The sequence below is a fragment of the Rhinopithecus roxellana genome, unplaced genomic scaffold, assembly GCF_007565055.1.
Source record: "Rhinopithecus roxellana isolate Shanxi Qingling unplaced genomic scaffold, ASM756505v1 contig4669, whole genome shotgun sequence".
In the NCBI taxonomy this organism is placed as follows: Eukaryota; Metazoa; Chordata; class Mammalia; order Primates; family Cercopithecidae; genus Rhinopithecus; species Rhinopithecus roxellana.
Window position 1 is genome coordinate 1 of NW_022143459.1, and position 21039 is coordinate 21039.

General features: G+C 46.5%; 1 non-coding gene across 1 annotated transcript; it reads right to left on the minus strand.

Annotated features, from left to right (window-relative positions):
* Window positions 1-14488: 14488 nt before the first annotated feature.
* LOC115896060 lies at window positions 14489-14593 on the minus strand. The gene has a single exon (XR_004056061.1). It is a non-coding gene; the product is annotated as a U6 spliceosomal RNA (small nuclear RNA).
* Window positions 14594-21039: the final 6446 nt, after the last annotated feature.

The following is a 21039-nucleotide window of genomic DNA, read 5'->3' on the forward strand; positions in this document are numbered from 1 at the left end:
CACTTTGGAGGCCGAGTAGGCAGATCATTTGAGGTCAGGAGTTTGAGACCAGCCTGGCCAACATGGTGAAACCCTGTCTCTACTAAAAATACAAAAATTAGCCGGGCCTGGTGGCACGAACCTATAATCCTGGCTAGTCGGGACGCTGATGCAGGAGAATCGCTTGAACCTGGGAGGTGCGGGTTGCAGTGAGCTGACATTGCGCCATTGCACTTCAGCCTGTGTGACAGAGCAAGACTCCGTCTCAAAATAAAGACGGGAGTTTATTATTTATTATTTACTTTTAGAGATGAGTGTCCGCCTGTCACTCATCCTGGAGTGCTGTGGTATAATCATAGCTCACTGCAGCCTCAAACTCCTGGTCTCAAGTGATCCTCCCACCTCTGCCTCTCACGTAGCTGGCACTACAGGCATGTGCCCCTGCACCCGGCTAATTTTCTTATTTTTGTAGAAATGGGGGATTGGCTATGTTGCCTAGGCTGGTCTCAAGCACCAAGACAAGCGTATTTATTTATTATTTAAAACATTTTTAAAACAGACATGGGGTCTTCTTACATTGCCCAGGCTGGTCTTGAACTCCTGACCTCAAGCGATCCTCCTGGCTTGGACTCCCAAAGTGCTGAGATTATAGCATGAGCCACCGCACTCAGCAAGACATGAGTTTATTAAGAAATATCAGCTGGGCACGGTGGCTCATGCCGTAATTCTAGCACTTTGGGAGGCCGAGGTAGGTGGATTGCCTGAGACCAGCCGGGCAACTCGGTGAAACCCCATCTCTACTAAAGTAGAAAATTAGTTGGGCGTGGCGGTGTGTGCCTGTAATCTCAGCTACTTGAAAGGCTGAGACAGGAGAATTGCTTGAACCCACGAGACGGAGGTTGCAGTGAGCCGAGATTGCGCCATTGCACTCCAGCCTGGGTGACAGAGCAAGACTCCATCTCAAAAAAACAAAAAACAAAAAAAAAAGAAAAAGAAAAAGAAAATAAAAAAAGAAATATCTACAGCTGCAGGACTCACAGGGAGACCTGAAGAGGGAGACTCTAGACTGTGCTTCCACACAGGTTCCTAAGTGCACTCAGAAATGGCCACCAAGGGAGTGACAGCCACTACCAAAACCAGGGACCACTGTGCCAGATGGTCACTGCCCCAGCTGTCAGCAGCAGGCCAGCCTGTACTCCACAACCCACACCTGCAAAACGCAGGCCTGTCGCGCTGCCTCCCTCCCCACTCAGTTCCAAATCAACGAGGGACAAAGGTCCAGGTGATAGGTGAAACCCACCCCCCAAATCCATCCCTTAGTGGTGAGAGATGCTGGGAATGGAAGTGATTTTTAAATGCTCTGTTGGGAAAGTGGCTTTACCATATGTGGAACTATTCAGTAGAATTTTATGCAGCGTGGTAGCTCATGCCTGCAATCCCAGCACTTTGGGAGGCTAGGGTGAGACAATTGCTTGAGGCCAGGAGTTCAAGACCAGCCTGGGCAATATAGTGAGATCCTGTCTCTACAACAAAACAAAAACATTAGCGGGGTGTGGTGGTGCATGCCTGTAGTCCTAGCTACTCAAGAGGCTGAAGTGGGAGGATCACTTGAGCCCAGGAGTTCAAGGCTGCAGTGAGCTATGATTTTGCCACCATACTCCAGCCTGGGCTAAGTATGCATATACTTTGATAAAAGAATTTAAAAAGCTGGGCATAGTGGCTCATGCCTGTAATCCCAGCACTTTGGGAGGCCAAGTCAGGCAGATTGCTTGAGGTCAGGAGTTCAAGACAGCCTGGCCAACATGGTGAAACCCTGTCTCTACTAAAAATATAAAAATTAGCCAGGCTTGGTGGTGCACACCTGTAATCCCCACTACTCAGGAGGCTGAGGCAGGAGAATTGCCTGAATCTGGGAGGTAGAAGTTGCAGTGAGCTGAGATCGCACCACTGTACTCCAGCCTGAGTGACAAGAGTGAAACCCTGTCTCAAAAAAAAAAAAAAAAGTATAAAAAAGAAAAGGTTTTGTGATCTTTAAATAGAGCTAACTTCTAGCATTATCAAGCAATAGGATGCGTTGGCATTTTCATGAGGGGTAGGCGGAACATTCTCGGAAGCTTTGGTTTTCCTCTTCTCCTTTATTCTAAGGGCTGCAGAGAAGCCATCTCGCTGGCCGCACTTAAGTAGAGGGTAGGCAGGGAGCTATGTCTTTAATTAGGAAAGAAAGGCCCTTGGAAAGCTGGTGCCTTCTTCCCCAGGGCCTTCTTACAAGCTCATACTCCTCACTTCCCCTTTCCCAGGCCCCTGAAGATCCAGATCTGTATCACCATTTGAACTTGATGATCCTAACAGCAGTCCTCTGAAATTGCACTGTGTCTTTGGTCAGACAGCTGGCTGAGCACCTCCCCAAGGAGAGGTGGCCATGAAGGAAGGCAGAAGTTGCATACACCCAGTGGCATGTTTATAGCAGTTTTGCAGCTTATACACACCCACATGCATACACACACACATACACACACACACACACACACATATATATTTTTTACAACCTACCTAATCTAAAGCTTGTGTTTGGTGTGAGAACCTCTGTGATGAACCAGCCCTGGAGAGCAAAGGAACAGAACAGGGGTAGGAAGAAAGGACCACTTGTCACAGAGAGCTCTGAAGGGCAGCGTCAGTCCAGCAGGTGTCTGTGTTACCTGTGAACATGGGTACACTGGAGTGAACCGGCCACAGGCAGCCAGGGCTCCCTTGGGGCATGTCTGGTTTCCATGCCAGCTGAATGGCAGATCACGGAACACAGAGGGGAAGCCCAGAAGGAACTGCAAGGAATTTTTTTTTTTTTTTTTTTTTGAGATGGACTCTTGCTCTGTCACCCAGGCTGGAGTGCAATGGCACGATCTTGGCTCACTGCAACCTCTGTGTCCCAGGTTCAAGCAATTCTCCTGCCTCAGCCTGTGGAGTAGCTGGGATTACAGGCACGTGCCACCACACCCGGCTAATTTTTGTATTTTTAGCAGAGACGGGGTTTCACCATGTTGGCCAGGCTGGTCTTGAACGCCTGACCTCAAGTGATCTGCCCGCCTTAACCTCCCAAAATGCTGGGATTACAGGTGTGAGCCACCGTGCTTGGCCAGGAATGCTTTTAATGGAATCTTCAGGGCAAGGGAGGACTTTGCAGAACAACTTCACATTTAACTAACTTTTAAGGTTCACAGTTTTTGTTTGTTTGTTTGTATTTTTAATGGTATAAAGATCACTGATTGGCCAGGCATGGTGGCTCATGCCTGTAATCCTAGCACTTTGGGAGGCCGAGGTGGGTAGATCACCTGAGGTCAGGAGTTTGAGACCAGCCTGGTCCAACATGGTGAAACGCCGTCTCTACTAAAAATACAAAAATTAGCCAGCCGTAGTGATGTGTGCCTGTAATACTAACTACTGAGGAGGCTGAGGCAGGAGAATTGCTTGAACCTGGGAGGCGGAGGTTGCAATGAGCCAAGATCATGCCGTTGCACTTGAGCCTGGGAGACAAGAGCAAATTCCATCTCAAAAATAAATAAATAAATAAATCAAAATAAAAAAATAAAGATCACTGATCAATGGGGACACCATACAGTGTCAAGTCCACATTCACTTTCACCATCCCAGAGTGGAAAGGCATGAGTTTCTTTTCTCCTTGCTGACTTACTAACTACCCTCACTTTGGCACTGAGCAGAGAGAGCAGCCCCCACCACACCCCAAATGCACACAGGGCCTGACCCCAGTTCAGTTATTCTTTTATTCACAAATTAGACCCTGGGCACGTTGATGACTGATGTACGTTGTGTTTTTTTTCTGTTGAAATTCACTTCTGGAAATGGTCGGTTGGGGAAAAGAGGTTCCACAGTGAAAATATTGCTGCAGTGGCTAAGTGGGAAAGGAGAAAACAGAAGCTCCTCCTCAAGCTGATGATGGGCTGGGAGCGGTGGCTCACCCCTGTAATCCTAGCACTTCAGGAGGCTAAGGCAAGAGGATTGCTTGAGGCCATGAGTTCAGGACCTGCCTGGCAACAAAGTAAGACCCCATCTCTATAAAGATACATTGAATTATTTATTTTGAGACATAGTCTTGCTCTGTCACCCAGGCTGGAGTGCAGTGGCATGATCTCAGCTCACTGCAACCTCTGCCTCCCAGGTTCAGGTGGTTTCGTGCCTCAGCCTCCCGAGTAGCTGGGATTCCAGGCATGTGCCACTGCACTCAGCTAATTGTTGGTATTTTTAGTTGAGACAGGATTTCACCATGTTGGCCTGACTTGAACTCCTGGCCTCAAGTGATCTGCCCGCCTCGGCCTCCCAAAGTGCTGGAATTACAGGTGTGAGCCACCCTACCCGGCCTAAACTAAATTTTTTATTTTTGTTTTTATTTTTCGAGACAGTCTCACTCTGTAGCCCAGGCTGGAGTGCAGTGGCAAGATCACCAGCTCACTGCTACCTCCGCCTCCTGGATTCAAGTGATTCTCATGCCTCAGCCTCCGAGTAACTGGTACTATAGGCGCGCACCACCACACCTGGCAAATTTTTATATTTTTAGTAGAGACGGGGGTTTCACTATGTTGGCCAGGCTGGTCTCGAACTCCTGACCTTGTATTCTGTCCACCACAGCCTTCCAAAGTGCTGGGATTACAGACATGAGCCACTGTGCCTGGCCTAAACTAAATTTTTTAAAAAGCTTACGACTGGCCGGGCGCAGTGGCTCACGCCTGTAAACCCAGTACTTTGGGAGGCCAAGGTGGGTGGATCATGAGGTCAGGAGATTGAAATCATCCTGGCTAACACGGTGAAACCCCGTCTCTACTAAAAATACAAAAAATTAGCCGGGCATGGTGGCAGGTGCCTGTAGTCCCAGCTACTCGGGAGGCTGAGGCAGGAGAATGGCGTGAACCTGGGAGGTGGAGCTTGCAGTGAGCCGAGATCGGGCCACTGCACTCCAGCCTGGACGACAGAGCGAGACTCCGTCTTAAAAAAAAAAAAAAAGAAAAGAAAAGAAAAGAAAAGAAAAGAAAAGAAAAGAAAAGAAAAGAAAAGAAAAGCTTATGACTAACTGGAAAAAACAATGTTCCCAGAGACCCTGACCAGAGGCGAGAATTATGTTTATCAAATCTTTTTCCTTACTCTACCTTTCCTTGCCCAGGCTAGTTTATAGACATAGAGTGCTGAAAAAAAAATTCGAACTAGATTTTCAAGTCCCCCTGGGTACCCAGCCCTATTTGTGCTAATTTCGAAGTGGTTAAATCAATGATTCCCAGCCCTGATTTTAGGACACCTACAGGCATCTTGAATTATTCCAAGGGCTATTGTGAAATTCCAAAAATAAAATTGCTTTTATTTCCTGCATTTAAAAATAAGTACACACCTTGTGCTCGCTAAAATCACATGCTTTTGGAGGAGAAAGGTTGTGAAATCCTGCAGAAAAACTCATTTGGATTCCAGCAGTTTGGCCACAGCAATCAAAATACCACTTTATATTTGGGTAACACTCTGTGGCTTTGAGAGCGCTTTCTGATAAGTAGGTTAGTGGGGACATGTTTGAATGAACACAAAAGATGCTTCTTCTAGCCTGGATGTTGCACTACAGGTAGGAAACAACCATGTGGCCTTCCTCTGGAGCACATACTGGTTCCTCTGGGACATTTCAGTTTGTCACCAGCTGGTGGAGGGGGAGTCTGGAAGGAGGCTGGTGGCACAGGCGTGGGCTGCAGTGGCCTGGTATGGGCAAGGCCAGCTGGGTGATGGGGGCATCTGGTCACTGTCAAAGTGAAGAAAGAGGAGGCTTTCCCCTGAGCCCCAATGAGTCTCCAAGTCAAAGCTCGAGGCAGCACCACAGGATGGCCAGGTCCCCGGCTCCAGAACTTTCCCTGGCTGCCAGATGGGCAGCATTCTTTGCTTTATAGTGAGAAAGGGAGGCCATCAAACCTTATGTGATTGATGTCACTGTCGAGGATCCTGTGACTGCCATGGCTATTGTCTCCATTGTGTCTTCCCTGTACAGTGTCCCCGGGGTCCTGGGGAGGCCCATGGTTGAGGACTGTCTTTGGAGCCCTGAGGAAATGGACGTGGGACCTGAGTTGGGGTGTGGGAGAGACCCTGTGAGCTTGCTGAGCTTCCAGTGGAGCCAGGGGAGCAAAGAGCAAAATGCCAAGGCTGGCGTGGAACACGCCATACTCTAGGGAGCAACTTTTCTTAAAAGCCACTTTAGGCCAGCGCGGCAGTGGACACCTGGGAGCCCCAGCACTTTGGGAGGCCGAGGCGGGTGGATCACTTGAGCCTGGAAGTTCGAGACCAGCTGGCCAACATGGTGACACCCTGTCTCTACTAAAAATACAAAAGTTAGCCAGGTGTAGTGGCGGGCTCCTGTAATCCCAGCTACTCAGGAGGCTGAGGCACGAGAATCGCTTGAACCCGGGAGGCGGAGGTTGCAGTGAGCCGAGATCATGCCACTGCACTCCAGCCTGGGCGACAGTGTGAGACCCTGCCTCAAAACACACACAAAAAAGGAAAAAGAAACCCTTATCTACAAGCCATCAAAAAGGTGGGTCTTGGCTCCCTACAAATAAACACCTTGCTTTCTCCCACTACCAACGTCAATATAAATATCTGGTCTTACTACACCAGGGAGCCAACCCCAGTTTGGTTCTACAACACTACAGCAACTTCTGCCATTTTTGCAGATTAGAGCACGAGCCTTAGGCCGTCAGCGGGGAAGGCAGGAACCTGTTTCTCCGGCTCTGGCTGGGCTCAGTTCCCGGGCTGCTTCCTCCTGCTGGCAGCCCAGGTTAGCAGCCTGAGTTCGGGAGTGGTTTCTTGGCAGGGAACCAGGCACTTGGGGACTGAAGAGAGCAATTTACCTTTTCTAGGTTCTTCCACCTCAAGGGCCTCCCAGCAGCCTAAATAAGTTGCTAATACAAAGTTCCTAAAGCACTTTACAGTTTACAAGATGTTTGAGCAAATATCAATTCAGTCCTCCAAACGACATTATGAGGCAATAACCTGATGTTAATGTACCTACCGTGGGTTGGCAGATGCTTCCTTACCTTAGTGATTGGGTTTGCTATTTTGCGGATGAGGAACTGGGAGGTCCAGCAAGTAACGGAGCTGATGAGCAGCAAGGATGGGATTGAGGCTCAGCTCTGCTTTATTCCGAAGCTCATGCTCCTCACCAACTCAGTGTGCCGCCTCTCTGTAGAATTCTTGGAACTTGGTTAGTTCAGACATGCAAAGGTCTGCTCCCATGGGAGGTGGGGTACCTGCATTCATAGTAGGTTGGTAATTATTTTACTTATTTTATTTTTATTTTTTTGAGACAGAATCTCAGTCTGTCGCTCAGGCCAGAGTGCAGTGGTGCTCACTGCAACCTCCGCCTCCCGGGTTTAAGTGATTCTCCTGCTTCAGCCTCCCGAGTAACTGCAATTACAGGCACCCACCACCATGCCTGGTTAATTCTTTGTATTTTTAGTAGAGACAGGGGTTTCACCATGTTGGCCAGGCTGGTCTTGAACTCCTGATCTCAGGTGATTCGCCTGCCTCTGCCTCCCAAAGTGGTGGGATTATAAGCATGAGCTACTGTGCCCGGCCTGATAATTACTTTAAACCAATACCATGGAAATTGAATATCCGAGAGCAAACTTGGTTTTAACAACATATATATATATATATATGCATAGGCCAGATGCGGTGGCTCACACCTGTAATCCTAGCACTTTGGTAGGCTGAGGCAGACAAATCACCTGAGGTCAGGAGTTCAGGACCAGCTTGGCCAACATGTTGAAACCGCATCTCTACTAAAAATAACCAAAAAATTAACCAGGCATTGTGGGACTACATGCCTGTAATCCCAGCTACTCAGGAGGCTGAGGCAGGAGAATCTCTTGAACCTGGGAGGAGGAGTTTGCAGTGAGCCAAGATTGTGCCACTACACTCCAGCCTGGGCAACAAGAAAGAAACTCTGTCTCAAAACAAAACAAAAAAGCTAGATAAACGTAAGACAAAAACCAAGAGAAAATACTTCTAGATACTTCTATTGGAAATAAAATTTGGAGAGGTTCAGGAAGGCCTCTACTTAACTGATAATGCTCTTCCCTCCTCTTGCCTCCGGGATCACCCTGCTCAGCACTGCGCCCACCTAGTCTATTCCCACGTGCAGGGCTAAATCAGGCATTCTCCTTGTGCTTTTGATGTCATGGTGGACAGGATGGCTCAGGGGTCTCAGGACTGAGCAAATGGCTAAGGGTGGAGGAAGTACTCAAATGACTGATAAGACCAGCTAGAAAAAGTTAGCAAGGGATGTAATCAATGAGGTTTTGGGTATTTGTCCCCAGAAATCTATTCCAAAGGATATACTTAAGTGTTTAATGAGTGAACTAAAGTTGAAACATAAAACTGCATATTAGGCTGGGCACATTGGCGCAACAAATCTGTAATTCCAGCACTTGGGGAGGCCAAGGCAGGAGGATTGCTTGAGCCCAGGAATTTGAGGCCAGCCTGGGCAAAAGCAAGACCCTATCCTATTAAAAAAGAAAAAGAAAGAAAGAAAGAAAGAAAGAAAATTTAAATAGCTGGATGTGGTGGTATGTGCCTATAGTCCCAGCTACTGGGGAGGCTGAAGTAGGAGAATCACTTGAGCCCCGGAGATCAAGGCTGCAGTGAGCTAGGATCACACCACTGCACTCTAGCCTGGGCATCGGAGCAAGACGCTGCCTCAAAAAAATAAAAATCAATTAAGAATAAATAAAAATTAAAAGTAAAAACGCATATTATACCACTAACTCATGCGACTCATGTATGAAATTCACGCATAATGTGTATTATGGTAATGTTGCCGGAAAGGGTCCTGATCTAGACCCCAAGAGAGGGTTCCTGGATCCAGTGCAAGAAAGAATGCAGGGCGAGTCCATAGAGTAAAGTGAAAGTACATCTATTAAGAACGTAAAGGAATAAAAGAATGGCTACTCCATAGGCAGAGCAGCACCGAGTGCTGCTGGTTGCCTTTTTTTTTCTTTCTTTTCTTTTTTGTTTGAGATGGAGTCTCGCTCTGTCACCCAGGCTGGAGTGTAGTGGCACAATCTCGGCTCACTGCAACCTCCTGGGTTCAAGTGATTCTCCTGTCTCAGCCTCCCAGGTAGCTGGGATTATAGGCGCCCACCACCACACCTGGCTAATTTTTGTATTTTTAGTAGAGATGGGGTTTCACCATATTGGCCAAGCTGGTCTTGAACTCCTGACCTCAAGTGATCTGCCCGCCTCGACCTCCCAAAGTGCTGGGATTACAGCACAGTAAACCACCGCGCCCAGCTGGTTGATCTGCCCACCTCAGCCTCCCAGAGTGCTGGGATTACAGCGCGGTAAGCCACTGCTTCCAGCTGGTTGCCTATTTTTATAGTTATTTCTTGACTATATGCTAAACAAGTGGTGGATTATTCGTGAGTTTTCCAGGAAAGGGGCGGGCAATTCCCAGAACTGAGGGTTCCTCCTCGTTTTAGACCACATAGGGTAACTTCCTGAAGTTGCCATGGCATTTGTAAACTGTCATGACACTGGTGGGAGTGTCTTTTTAGCATGCCAATGCATTACAATTAGCGTATAATGAGCAGTGAGGACGACCGGGGTCACTTTCGCTGCCCTCTTGGTTTTGGTGGGTTTGGCTGGCTTCTTTACCACAGCCTGTTTTATAGCAAGGTCTTTGTGACCCGTATCTTGTGCTGACCTCCTAATCTCATGCTGTGGCTTAGAATGCCTATCCTCCTGAGAATGCAGTCCCTAAAATAGGTCTCAGCCTGATTTTATCCAGCCCCTACTCAAGATGGAGTTGCTCTGGTTCAAATGCCTCTGACAGTAATAAACACAATTTTCCGATCCATAGGTGAAAATCATTTGGCAAATTAATAATAATGATAATCAGTTGGGGAAGGGGCAGGAGCAAATAAATAAATAAAATCATGATAATCATATCAGCTGTAGATAACCAACACATAAACCCACATAGACTCCTAGGATTTGGCATAGTTTCTTCGTATTTGTGAAAATCATAGCTAAAGCTGTGTAAGTACATCAAGGTTCACTTTATCATTTGAAGAATTGTCCTATTACGTTTTTGTTTTTTGTGAGATGGAGTCTCGCTCTGTCATCCAGGCTGGAGTGCAGTGGCATGATCTCGGCTCACTGCAACCTCCGCCTCCGTGGTTCAAGTGATTCTCCTGCCTAAGCCTCCCGAGTAGCTGGGATTACAGATGCCTGCCACCATGCCTGGCTAATTTTTTGTATTTTCAGTAGAGACGGGTTTCACCATGTTGGCCAGGCTGGTCTTGAACTCCTGACTTCAGGTGATCCTCCAGCCTTAGCCTCCCAAAGTGCTGGAATTACGGGCGTGATCCACTGCACCTGGCCTTATTACGTTATATTTTACTCTCAAAAAATAAGACTATAGTCTTGAGTAAAAAAAGTATTTCAGGCCGGGCGAAGTGGCTCACGCCTGTAATCCCAGCACTTTGGGAGGCCGAGGCGGGTGGATCACGAGGTCAGGAGTTCAAGAGCAGCCTGATCAACATGATGAAACCCCGTCTCTACTAAAAATACAAAAATTAGCCAGGCATGGTGGTGCGCACCTCTAATCCCAGCTACTTGGGAGGCTGAGGCAGGAGAATCGCTTGAACCTGGGAGACAGAGGTTGCAGTGAGCCGAGATCAGGCCTCTGCGCTCCAGCCTGGGCGACGGAAAAAGACCCTGTCTCAAAAAAAAAAAAAAAAAAAAAAAAAAAAGGTATTTCAGAAAAGTATTTCTTTCCTCTTTGAATAGATCATATCTGATCATAACTGACTGTGTGCTTTTAATTTATTTCAGTATTATTACCATGTGAAGTTAGATCTGAATAAAAAACAACTGTCATTCCCCAAGGAATAATATACAAGATAGAAAATTGCTATCATTCTGCATTTATACTGACAGACAATTACTAAATGAAAGATCTGGGATTTTACTTCATTTTCTGCAGTTGTCATGCAAAGCAAATGTCTATTTTCATCTGGGAAATAGGATGCATTTAAAAAATCAGATTAAAAGATGCATATAGTTGAAACTGTGTGTAGCTTCAAACACTGGAGAATATTCTTAATGTAATGTTTTATTCTTCCTCATTATTAGCTTCCATTATCAGATATGGATGAAAGGAAAGGAAAATTTCTGAAAATTACTTTTTCAGAAATCATGTGGCCAGGCACAGTGGTTCACGCCTATAATCCCATCTCTTTGAAAGGCTGAGGCAGGCAGATCACTTAAGACCAAGAGTTTGAGACCAGTCCGGGCACTATAACAAGACCTTGCCTCTACTAAAAAATAAAAGAACTAGCTGGGCGTGGTGGTGTGTGCCTGTGGTTCCAGTTACTTGAGAGGCTGAGGTGGGAGGATTGTTTGAGCCCAGGAGGTGGAGGCTGCAGTGAACCATGATTACACAACTGCACTCCAGCCTGGGCAACAGAGCGAGATTCTGTCTCAAAAAGAAAAAAAAGATACAGGTCATAAAGACTTTACTGATAAAACAGGCTGTGGTAAAGAAGCCGGCCAAAACCCACCAAAACCAAGATGGCAATGAAAGTGACCTCTGGTTGCCCTCACTGCTCATTATATGCTAATTATAATGTATTAGCATGCTAAAAGACACTCCTACCAGTGCCATGACAGTTTACAAATCCCATGGCAACATCAGGAAGTTACCCTATATGGTCTAAAAAGGGGAGGAACCCTCAGTTCTGGGAACTGCCCATCCCTTTCCTGGAAAACTCATGAATAATCCACCCTTTGTTTAGCATATAATCAAGAAGTAACTATAAGTATGCTTAGTCAAGCAGCCCATGCCACTGCTCTGCCTATGGAGTAGCCATTCTTTATTCCTTTACTTTCTTTTTTTTTTTTTTTTTTTTGAGACGGAGTCTCTCTCTGTCCCCCAGACTGGAGTGCAGCGGTGGAATCTTGGCTCACTGAAACCTCCGCCTCCCAGGTTCAAGCGATTCTCCTGCCTCAGCCTCCAACCTTGGCCTCCCAAAGTACTGGGATTATATGCATGAGCCACCATGCCCAGCCTCCTTTACTTTCTTAATAAACTTGCTTTCACTTTACTCTATGGATTCACCTCGAATTCTTTCTTGCACAAGGTCTAGGAACCCTCTCTTAGGGTCTAAATCAGGACCCCTTTCCAATAACAATAAGGCTACTGTAACCAAGGGACTGAACTTATAATGTTATGATATTTTCAACAATTTTAATTTAAATAGCCACCAGTACTAGTGGCTATTGCTAACCAAAAATAAAATTCTATGCCTGCCCCTGCAACCAGCTGAACAGACCCCTCCTCTTGGTCAAGGGCATTCCAAAGTTAACATGAAACACTAATTCAGGCCGTGATGGGAATGGGTGGTCGGACATGCCTCATTCTACCTTCCTCCCTTTGGAATTCAGGTACAGCAACCAGCATTAACACTAAAACAGAGAGCTTAAGACTGACCAAACAGACTTTTAGTAGAAATACCATACCAATGTGATAGATAGCAAGCTCTGAAATAAATGGAAGAATTTTACCCTAAAATACATTTCCCTGCAAAGCTGTCAGTTGGGAAAATCTACATTCTGTAGAGAATCCCTTTCCCTTTCCAAGTCTTTTTCCTGATCCAGGAGAAATTAACTAAGAACCTGGCACATTTTTAAGTCTGATAAGAAACATTTCTCATCTATTCTCTCTGAAGCCACCTACTTGGAGGCTTCATCTGAATAATAAGAACCTCGGTCTTATTAAATGTCTTAATCTAGACATTTCCTTCTAGAAATTTCAGGTCTTTAGATAAACTCTTTCAACCAAGTGCCAGTCAGAAAATCTTTGAATCTGCCTGTTCTTACCAGGAAAGGATCTGATCCTGATCCTAAGAGAGGGTTCTTGGACCTTGTGCAAGAAAGAATTCAAAACGAATCCATAGAGTAAAGTGAAAGCAAGTGTATTAGAGAAGGAAAGAAAAAAGGCTGGGCGCAGTGGCTCACGCCTGTAATCCCAGCATTGTGGGAGGCCGAGGCGGGCGGATCACTTGAGGTCAGGAGTTGAAGACAAGCCTGCCCAACGTAATGAAACCCCGACTCTACTAAAAATACAAAAAGTAGCTGGGCATGATGGCTGGTGCCTTTAATCCCAGCTACTTGGGAGGCTCAGGCAGGAGAATCGCTTGAACCAGGGAGGTGGAGGTTGCAGTGAGCGGAGATCGAGCCACTGCACTCCAGCCTGGGGGACAGAGTGAGACTCTGTCTCAAAACAACAACAACAACACACAAAAACAAGAAACAAAAGAACAGCTATTTCACAGGCAGAGCAGCAGCATGGGCTGCTCAACTGCTTATATTTATTGTTACTTCTTTTTGGCGGAGGGCGGGGGGCGGGGGGGTTGCAACAGAGTCTTGCTCTGTTGCCCAGGCTGGAGTGCAGTGGCATGATCTCAGCTCACTGCAGCCTTCGCCTCCTGGGTTCAAGTGATTCTCCTGCCTCAGCCTCCCAAGTAGCTGGGATTACAGGCATGAGCCACCACACCTGGCCATTACTTCTTGATTATATGCCAAACAAGAGGTGGAACTCCAGGAACTGAGGAGTCCTCCCCTTTTTAGACCATATAGCGTAACTTCCTTATGTTGCCAGGCATTTGTAAACTGTCATGGCGTTGATGGGAGTGCGTTTTAGCATGCTAATGCATTATAATTAGCATATAATGAGCAGTGAGAACAATCCGAAGTTACTTTCATTGCCGTCTTGGTTTTGGTGGAGTTTGGCTGACTTCTTAACCACAGTCTGTTTTATCAGCAAAGTCTTTGGGACGTATGTCTTGTGCTGATCTCCTATCTCATGCCGTGACTTAGAGTATCCTAACCTCCTGGGAATGCAGCCCAATAGGTCTCAGCCTTATTTTACCCAGTCCCTATTCAAGATGAAATTGCTCTTGTTCAAACGCCTCTGACACTATCCAGGTAAGTGTAATCCAGGCTTCAAAAACCAATTTTTTGAAGTGTAATCCAGATTAAACCAATGTACATCTTACATGTATTGATTGATGTCTTGTGATGTCTCCCTAAAACAGTGTGAAACCAAGCTGTAGCCCGACCAACTTGGGTGCATGGTCTCTGGATCTCCCGCGACTGTGTGATGGGCCATGGTCACTCATATTTGGTTCAGAACAAATCTCTTCAAATATTTTACAGAGTTTGACTCTTTTCACTCATACTACTATATCAGACAATGCAGCTCCAGATCCTAATATTCTAACTTAATCAAAAATCATAATTTTGCCCATTAGTTCGATTACATTTGATACGAAATCCTTTGTCAGATCTACTGTCAGGAAGCCAAATGGATTTGAGATTTGCCTCCTCTCCAGGTTCACAGAGACCTTAGGGCCGAGAGCTGAATGAGAGAGGAAGAATGAAAGCTTAGCTAAGAAATGGAATTAACTTATATAAAAATTTTTCAATTTTAATTTTATATTGCGTGTCATCCTTGCTCAGGAGCCATGCTAATCTCTGTATCGTTGCAGTTTTAATAAATGTGTTCCGAAGTGAGCATGAAATTTAACATTTAAAAAAATGTCTGTAGGGCCAGGCACAGTGGCTCACACCTGTAATCCCAGCACTTTGGGAGGCCGAGGTGGGTGGATCACCTAAGGTCAGGAGTTCAAGACCAGCCTGACCAACATGGAGAAACCCCATCTCTACTAAAAGTACAAAATTAGCGGGCGTGGTGGTGCATGCCTGTAATCCCAGCTTCTTGGGAGGCTGGGGCAGGAGAATAGCTTTAACTGGGGAGGCGGGGGTTGCAGTGAGCCAAGATCGCGCCATTGCACTCCAGCCTGGGCAACAAGAGTGAAACTCTGTCTCCAAAAAAAAAAGTATGTGGTAGACCTGGAGGCACATAATCACTTTTTGGAATACAGTTTGTCACTTTTAATTGTAAATAACTAAATAACGTCAATGTGTAACTGAGGATCAGATGTCAGGGTTGGGAGGAGAGCATCTTCCCTTAAATGCTGTTTGTTGTGACAGAAGCACATGCTATCATCGAAAGCAAACAAAAGAGAAAAACAAAAACCCTGGATGTCAATAGTAAACAGTGGCTACTACAGACCTACAGAAATTGGATTTCCTGTTGGCTATGGGATTCTAGTCAAGCAAGGTCCGAAGTCTTTGACTTATACTTGAATGCATTTACAGTAAATGAGATTTAGAAAGCTAATCTTTTCCCAGAGGCAATGCTGCCTAACTATTGTCTGGAGATGCTCAGGGACCATCCCTAGATTCCATTAAGAAGTGGTTTCTTCAGAGGTTGCAGTGAGTCCAGATTGTGCCATTGCACAATACCCTGGGCCACAGGGTATTGTTTTGACTCTGTCAAAACAAACAAATAAAAGCGACCCCTTAAAATGTACCCACCGCAAAATGAGCCGTGAGTCGTGACTCCTCTGAAATGCAACTGGGGAAGGGAGACTGAATCACAGCCGTGAAAATGTGGTCACAAAGGACAAAGAGTCAGGGTAAGAGTTTGCCAGGTGGCTCCAGTCATGTGCTGCGTCAGAGCGGTCGCCGGGGCAGGCTGACACACGTCCTCCCACGGGCTAGGCAGGGGTGGGAGCCAGCCCCACAATGGAGGCTGCTGTCTCCATTTGATATCGCTTTGATGATAGGATCCTCCAAGGATGTGGGGTTTCCTTTGTTCTGTCTTTATGTTCAATAAGTAACTTTCCATCTTAATTTGCATTTCCAAGTGAGTTTTCCCACAGGGGAGAGGCTGTGATGACTGGTTGAAACAAGTCGTGTGGTTTTACACGGTTATACACGTCTTCCAGGGAGATGAGTGCATTTGCACTGGACACTGTCTACACTCAGTCTTGAGAGAGTGTGAATCTGGGGAGACTGCGTCTATACGAAACCATCGCAGGCTTGGAATGAGAGGCCCGGGCTCCATCCTGAGTCTCCCTGCTCACTAATGTGTGATCTTGACCTTGCTGCTTAGCACTTCCTTCTGTGTCAAATAGAACTGATTGAGTTTTGCAGAGCTTGGGTGAAAAGTGAGAAACTTTAGGCAAAGCACTTGAGATCATGCAATGCAGTAGACACGGGGGAAATGGTGCTACTAATAAATGCCACCCAAAGAAAGGCCTCACTCTAAAAATAAATACATAAAATAAAATAAACGGCACAAGTGTTCCCCTGAGTGAACTGAGGGTGCAAGCCGCCCCTGGCACTGGAGTGACCCCAGACCTATGTAGTGACCTCTGAGCCCCTCAAGAACCAGCCTGCCAGCTCCCTGCTGAGTTTATTCAGGTTTGGGGCATCAGATAAAGCTGTGAAGACAGGAGCCCCGATCTAGACCCGGTTCTCCCATGAGCGGGCTCAGTGACTGAAGAAGTGAGATAACCTCCCCGGGCCCCAAGAGTCCCTGTCTATTATGTGACAGGGACTTGGACTAGATTAAATTTTTTTCTTTTTCTTTTTTTTCTGAGACAGGACCTGGCTCTGTCACCCCGGCTGGAGTGCAACGGCATGATAGCAGTTTCGAACTCCTGGACTCAAACGGTCCTTCCATCTCGGTCTCCCAAAGCACTGGGATTACAGGCGTGAGCCAATGCGCCCAGCCCTGTTTCATGATTTTAGTCAACTTGGCCTCCAGAGAGACAAAGAGAAAAGAATCACAAATCACAAAAGACAAAAGATGGGAGTAGCGGCAGAGGAAAAGGTACCAAGTCAAAGATAATAGAATGACTGGTTCCATTTCCTATATGCCCTTTCTCCTCTCCGAATCCTGTTTTCCTGGATGCTGACTGACGACACCTGTGACTATTCCCCAGCCATCAGTGGGGTCAGCTTCAGAGCAGGTGCCCTTGGTGTGGAAGGAAAGGGCCTCTGTGAGGACGGGCAGTGAGTCTTTGCCCAGGGCAGGGCTGCGCCTGGCTGGGAGTGCCTCTGAAGTCAGACATAGGAAACTCCTTTCAAGTTGTCTGCTGAAGAATTTGAAAATACTTTCCCTGAATGAAAGACGGGTCCCTTAAAATAAAACATTTTCTGGCATTTAATGAAAATTTTATAACTGAAGTGTTGTATCAGAAGCAAGATGTAAATGGTATAACATCCTACGGGAAAGATTGAATTCAGTTTCCCTCCTTCACAAAACCCAGGGAAGAGAGTACAATGGTGATGGCTCAGATGGATGAGATACTTTGGGAGGCCAAGATGGGTGGATCACTTGAGGTCAGGAGTTTGAGATCAGCCTGGCCAACATAGTGAAACCCTGTCTCTACTAAAAATACAAAAATTAGCCACATGTGGTGGCGGGTGCCTGCAATCTCAGCTGTTCAGGAGGCCGAGGCAGGAGAATCACTTTAATCTGGGTGGAGTGGGTTGCAGTTAGCCGAGATTACGCCACTGCACTCCAACCTGGGTGACACAGCAAGCAAGACTCTGTCTCAAAAAAAAAAAAAAAGAAAAGAAAAAAAGAAAAGAAAAAAAAAGTCTGGATGTGGTGGCTCACACCTGTAATCTCAGTGCTTTGGGAGGCTGAGGTGGGCAGATCACCTGAGGTCAGGAGTTCAAGACCAGCCTGGCCAACATGGTAAAACCCTGTCTCCACTAAAAATACAAAAAATTAGCCGAGCATAGTGGTGGGCACCTGTAATCCCAGCTACTTGGAAGGCTGAGGCAGGAGAATCGCTTGAACCTGGGAGGCGGAGGCTGCAGCGAGCTGACATCATACCACTGCACTCTTGCCTGGGCGACAGAGCAAGAATCTGTCAAAAAAGAAAAAAAAAAAAAGTCCCCAGTGGCCATGATGGGGCTACATCCAAGACTCAATTCTTAGTCCTCCTCTTCCTTGACCTCTCTGGGGCTCTTGGCATAGTTGATCACTCCCTCTTCCCTACATAATTATCTTTATTTGGCTGCAGGGACACTGCATACTCTTAGGTGTCTTCCTATGTCCCCGGCTGCTCCTTTTATGTCTCTTGTCCTGTCCTCCTCACCCCAAACTCTGCCTGTCGGGGCGCCCTGGGTCCTCTCCACTTCTGGTTATCTAATCTAGTATCCTGGCCACCAATGGGCTGATGCCTCCCAATTTCATACCTCTAGCTAAGACCTATTCCTTTAATTCCAAACTTTATGACCAACTGGCTTGATGAACAGATACCTTAAGCCTGACATGCCCGACATGGACCTTTTGCTCTTTCTTTCAAAACGTGCTTCTCACCTGACTTCTCGTTGCAGTAAATGGCAAGTCCATCCTTTCAGTTGCTGCTATGGACTAAATGATGTCTCCCATCCCAAATTTATATGTTGAATCCCTGACCCCTCCTTTGACCATATTGGAGATAGGGCCTGTAGGGAGGTGATTAAGGTTAAAAAAAAGTCATAAGGCTAGAGCTCTGATCCAATAGAACTGGTGTCTTCATAAAAAAAAGAAGAGACACCAGAGCTCTCCCTCCACCATGTGAGGACACAGGGGAGAAGGTGACTGTCTGCAAACCAGGAAGAGAGTCCTCACCAGAAACAGACTATTCTGGCACCTTGTCTTGGACTTCCCAGCCTCTAGAACTGTGAGAAATAAATCTGTGTTGTTTAAACCATCCAGTCAACATATTTTGTTATGGCAGCCTGAGTTCACTAAAATAGTTGCTGTAAATAAAAAAGTAACTGAAGCAGATCTCAATCAACTGGAGGTTTGTTTTGCCAAGGTTGAGGATACGCCTGAGAAAAAACACAAATCACAGGAGCATCTGTGATCCTTGCTTTTTCCAAAGAGGTTTTAAGCACTTCAATATTTAAATGGGAAGGAGTGAGCAGGAGGAGAAGGAGGAAAGGAAAAAAAAGTGGGCCAGATGTGGTAGCTCATGCCTCACATGCCAGCACCTGAGGAGGCTAAAGCAGGTGAATGCTTGAGCCCAGGAATTTGAGACCAGCCTGGGCAGCATAGCAACACTCGTTTCTATAAAATAAAAATTAAAAATTAGCCGGACATTGGTGGCCTGTGCCTGTGGTCTCAGCTATGTGGGAGGCAGAGGCAGGAGGATGGCTTGAGTCCAGGAGTTTGAGGTTACAGTGAGCTATGATTGAGCCACTGCACTCCAGACCCAGCCTGGGTGACATAATGAGACTTTGTTTTTAAAAAGAAAAAAGAGGCCAGATGCGGTGGCTCACTCCTGTAATTCTAGCACTTTGGGAGGCCAAGGCAGGTGGATCACCTGAGGTCAGGAGTTCGAGACCAGCCTGGTCTCGAAACCCCATCTCTACTAAAAGTACAAAAATTGGCCGGGCGTGGTTGTGGGCACCTGTTATCCCAACTACTCAGGAGGATGAGGCAGGAGAATCACTTGAACCCTGGAGGCGGAGGTTGCAGTGAGCCTAGATGGTGCCACTGCACTCCAGCCTGGGAGACAAGAGCAAGATTCCATCTTAAAAAAAAAAAAAAAAGAGGGAAAAACATGGACAGAGGATAGGCAACGAGGCAAGTAGTCAGTTACATTCTTGTGAAGCTTTGATTAGCGCTCAGTGAATCCACATTTACACGTGAAAAGAGGGAGCAGAGGAAATGGCAATTATGCATTCATCTCTTGCTCAGTAATTCTACACTTTGCATAAGATAAAGTAAGCATGTAAAATTACAGCTTACTATTGCTATCTGTTTAGGGACAAAAGGAAGGCAGTTTTTGCATAACTCACTTCCCAAGCTTAACTTTGCCTTTGACATAGCCAGTTCAGGGTCCCGAGATCCTGTTCTTTTCTTTTTTTCCACATTGTCAGGGCCCAAAATGTAGGATCATCCTTGAATCTTCTTTTTCTTTCACATCTTACGTTCAAATCCTGTCAAGTCTACGTTCATTCGGATTTTTTCTACTACTTATCACCAACATGATTCGGGCTGCTGTGGTCTTTCTTGGATTACAGCAAACACCTCCTAGCACAACTTCCAGCTTTGGATTCTATGCTCTCAAGCCCACTCTATTATCAATAACAGCAGCAGAGCAGAGCAGTGCTTTTTAAATTTAAATTTTATTTTATTTTTGACACAGAGTCTCGCTCCGTCACCCAGGTTGGAGTGCAGTGGCGCGATCTTGGTGCTCACTGCAACCTCAGCCTCCCGGGTTCAAGCAATTCTCTTGTCTCAGCCTCCTGAGTAGCTGGGACTATAGGCGCGTGCCACCACGCCCGGCTAATTTTTTGTATTTTTAGTAGAGACGGGGTTTCACTGTGTTAGCCAGGATGGCCTCAATCCCCTGACCTCGTGATCTGTCTGCCTCGGGCTCCCAAAGTGCTGGGATTACAGGTGTGAGCCACTGCGCTCGGCCAGCTTTTCTTTTCTTTTCTTTTTGTTGTTGTTAAGACAGGGTCTTGCTCTGTTGCTGAGGCTAGCATGCAATAACATGATCCCGGCTCACTGCAGCCTCAATCTCCTGGGCTCAAGTGATCCTCCCACCCCAGCCTCCTGAGTAGCTGGGACTACAGGTGCACAACACTACACCCAGTTAACTTTTTAAATTTCTATTTTTGTAGAGGTAGTGTCTCCCTATGTTGCCCAGGCTGATCTCAAACTCTTGGGTTCAAGCGATCTCCCTGCCTCAGCCTCCCAAAGTGTTGGGATTGTAGGTATAAGCCACTGAGCATGGCCCAGAACAGTGCTTTTGATGCTAAAATAGATGGTGTGTCAACCAGGCGTGGTGGCTCGGACCTGTAATCCCAACACTTTGGGAGGCCAAGGCAGGCAGATCAACTGAGGTCGGGAGTTCAAGACCAGCCTGACCAACAAGGAGAAATCATGTATTGCTAAAAATGCAAAATTAGCGGGGCATGGTGGTGCATGCCTGTAATCCCAGCTACTTGGGAGGCTGAGGCAGGAGAATCGCTTGAACCCAGGAAGCGGAGGTTGTGGTGAGCCGAGATGGCACCATTGCAATGCAGCCTGGGCACTAAGAGTGAAACTCCATCCCCCCGCAAAAAAAAAAAAATAGATGGTGCGTCACTTCCATGTTA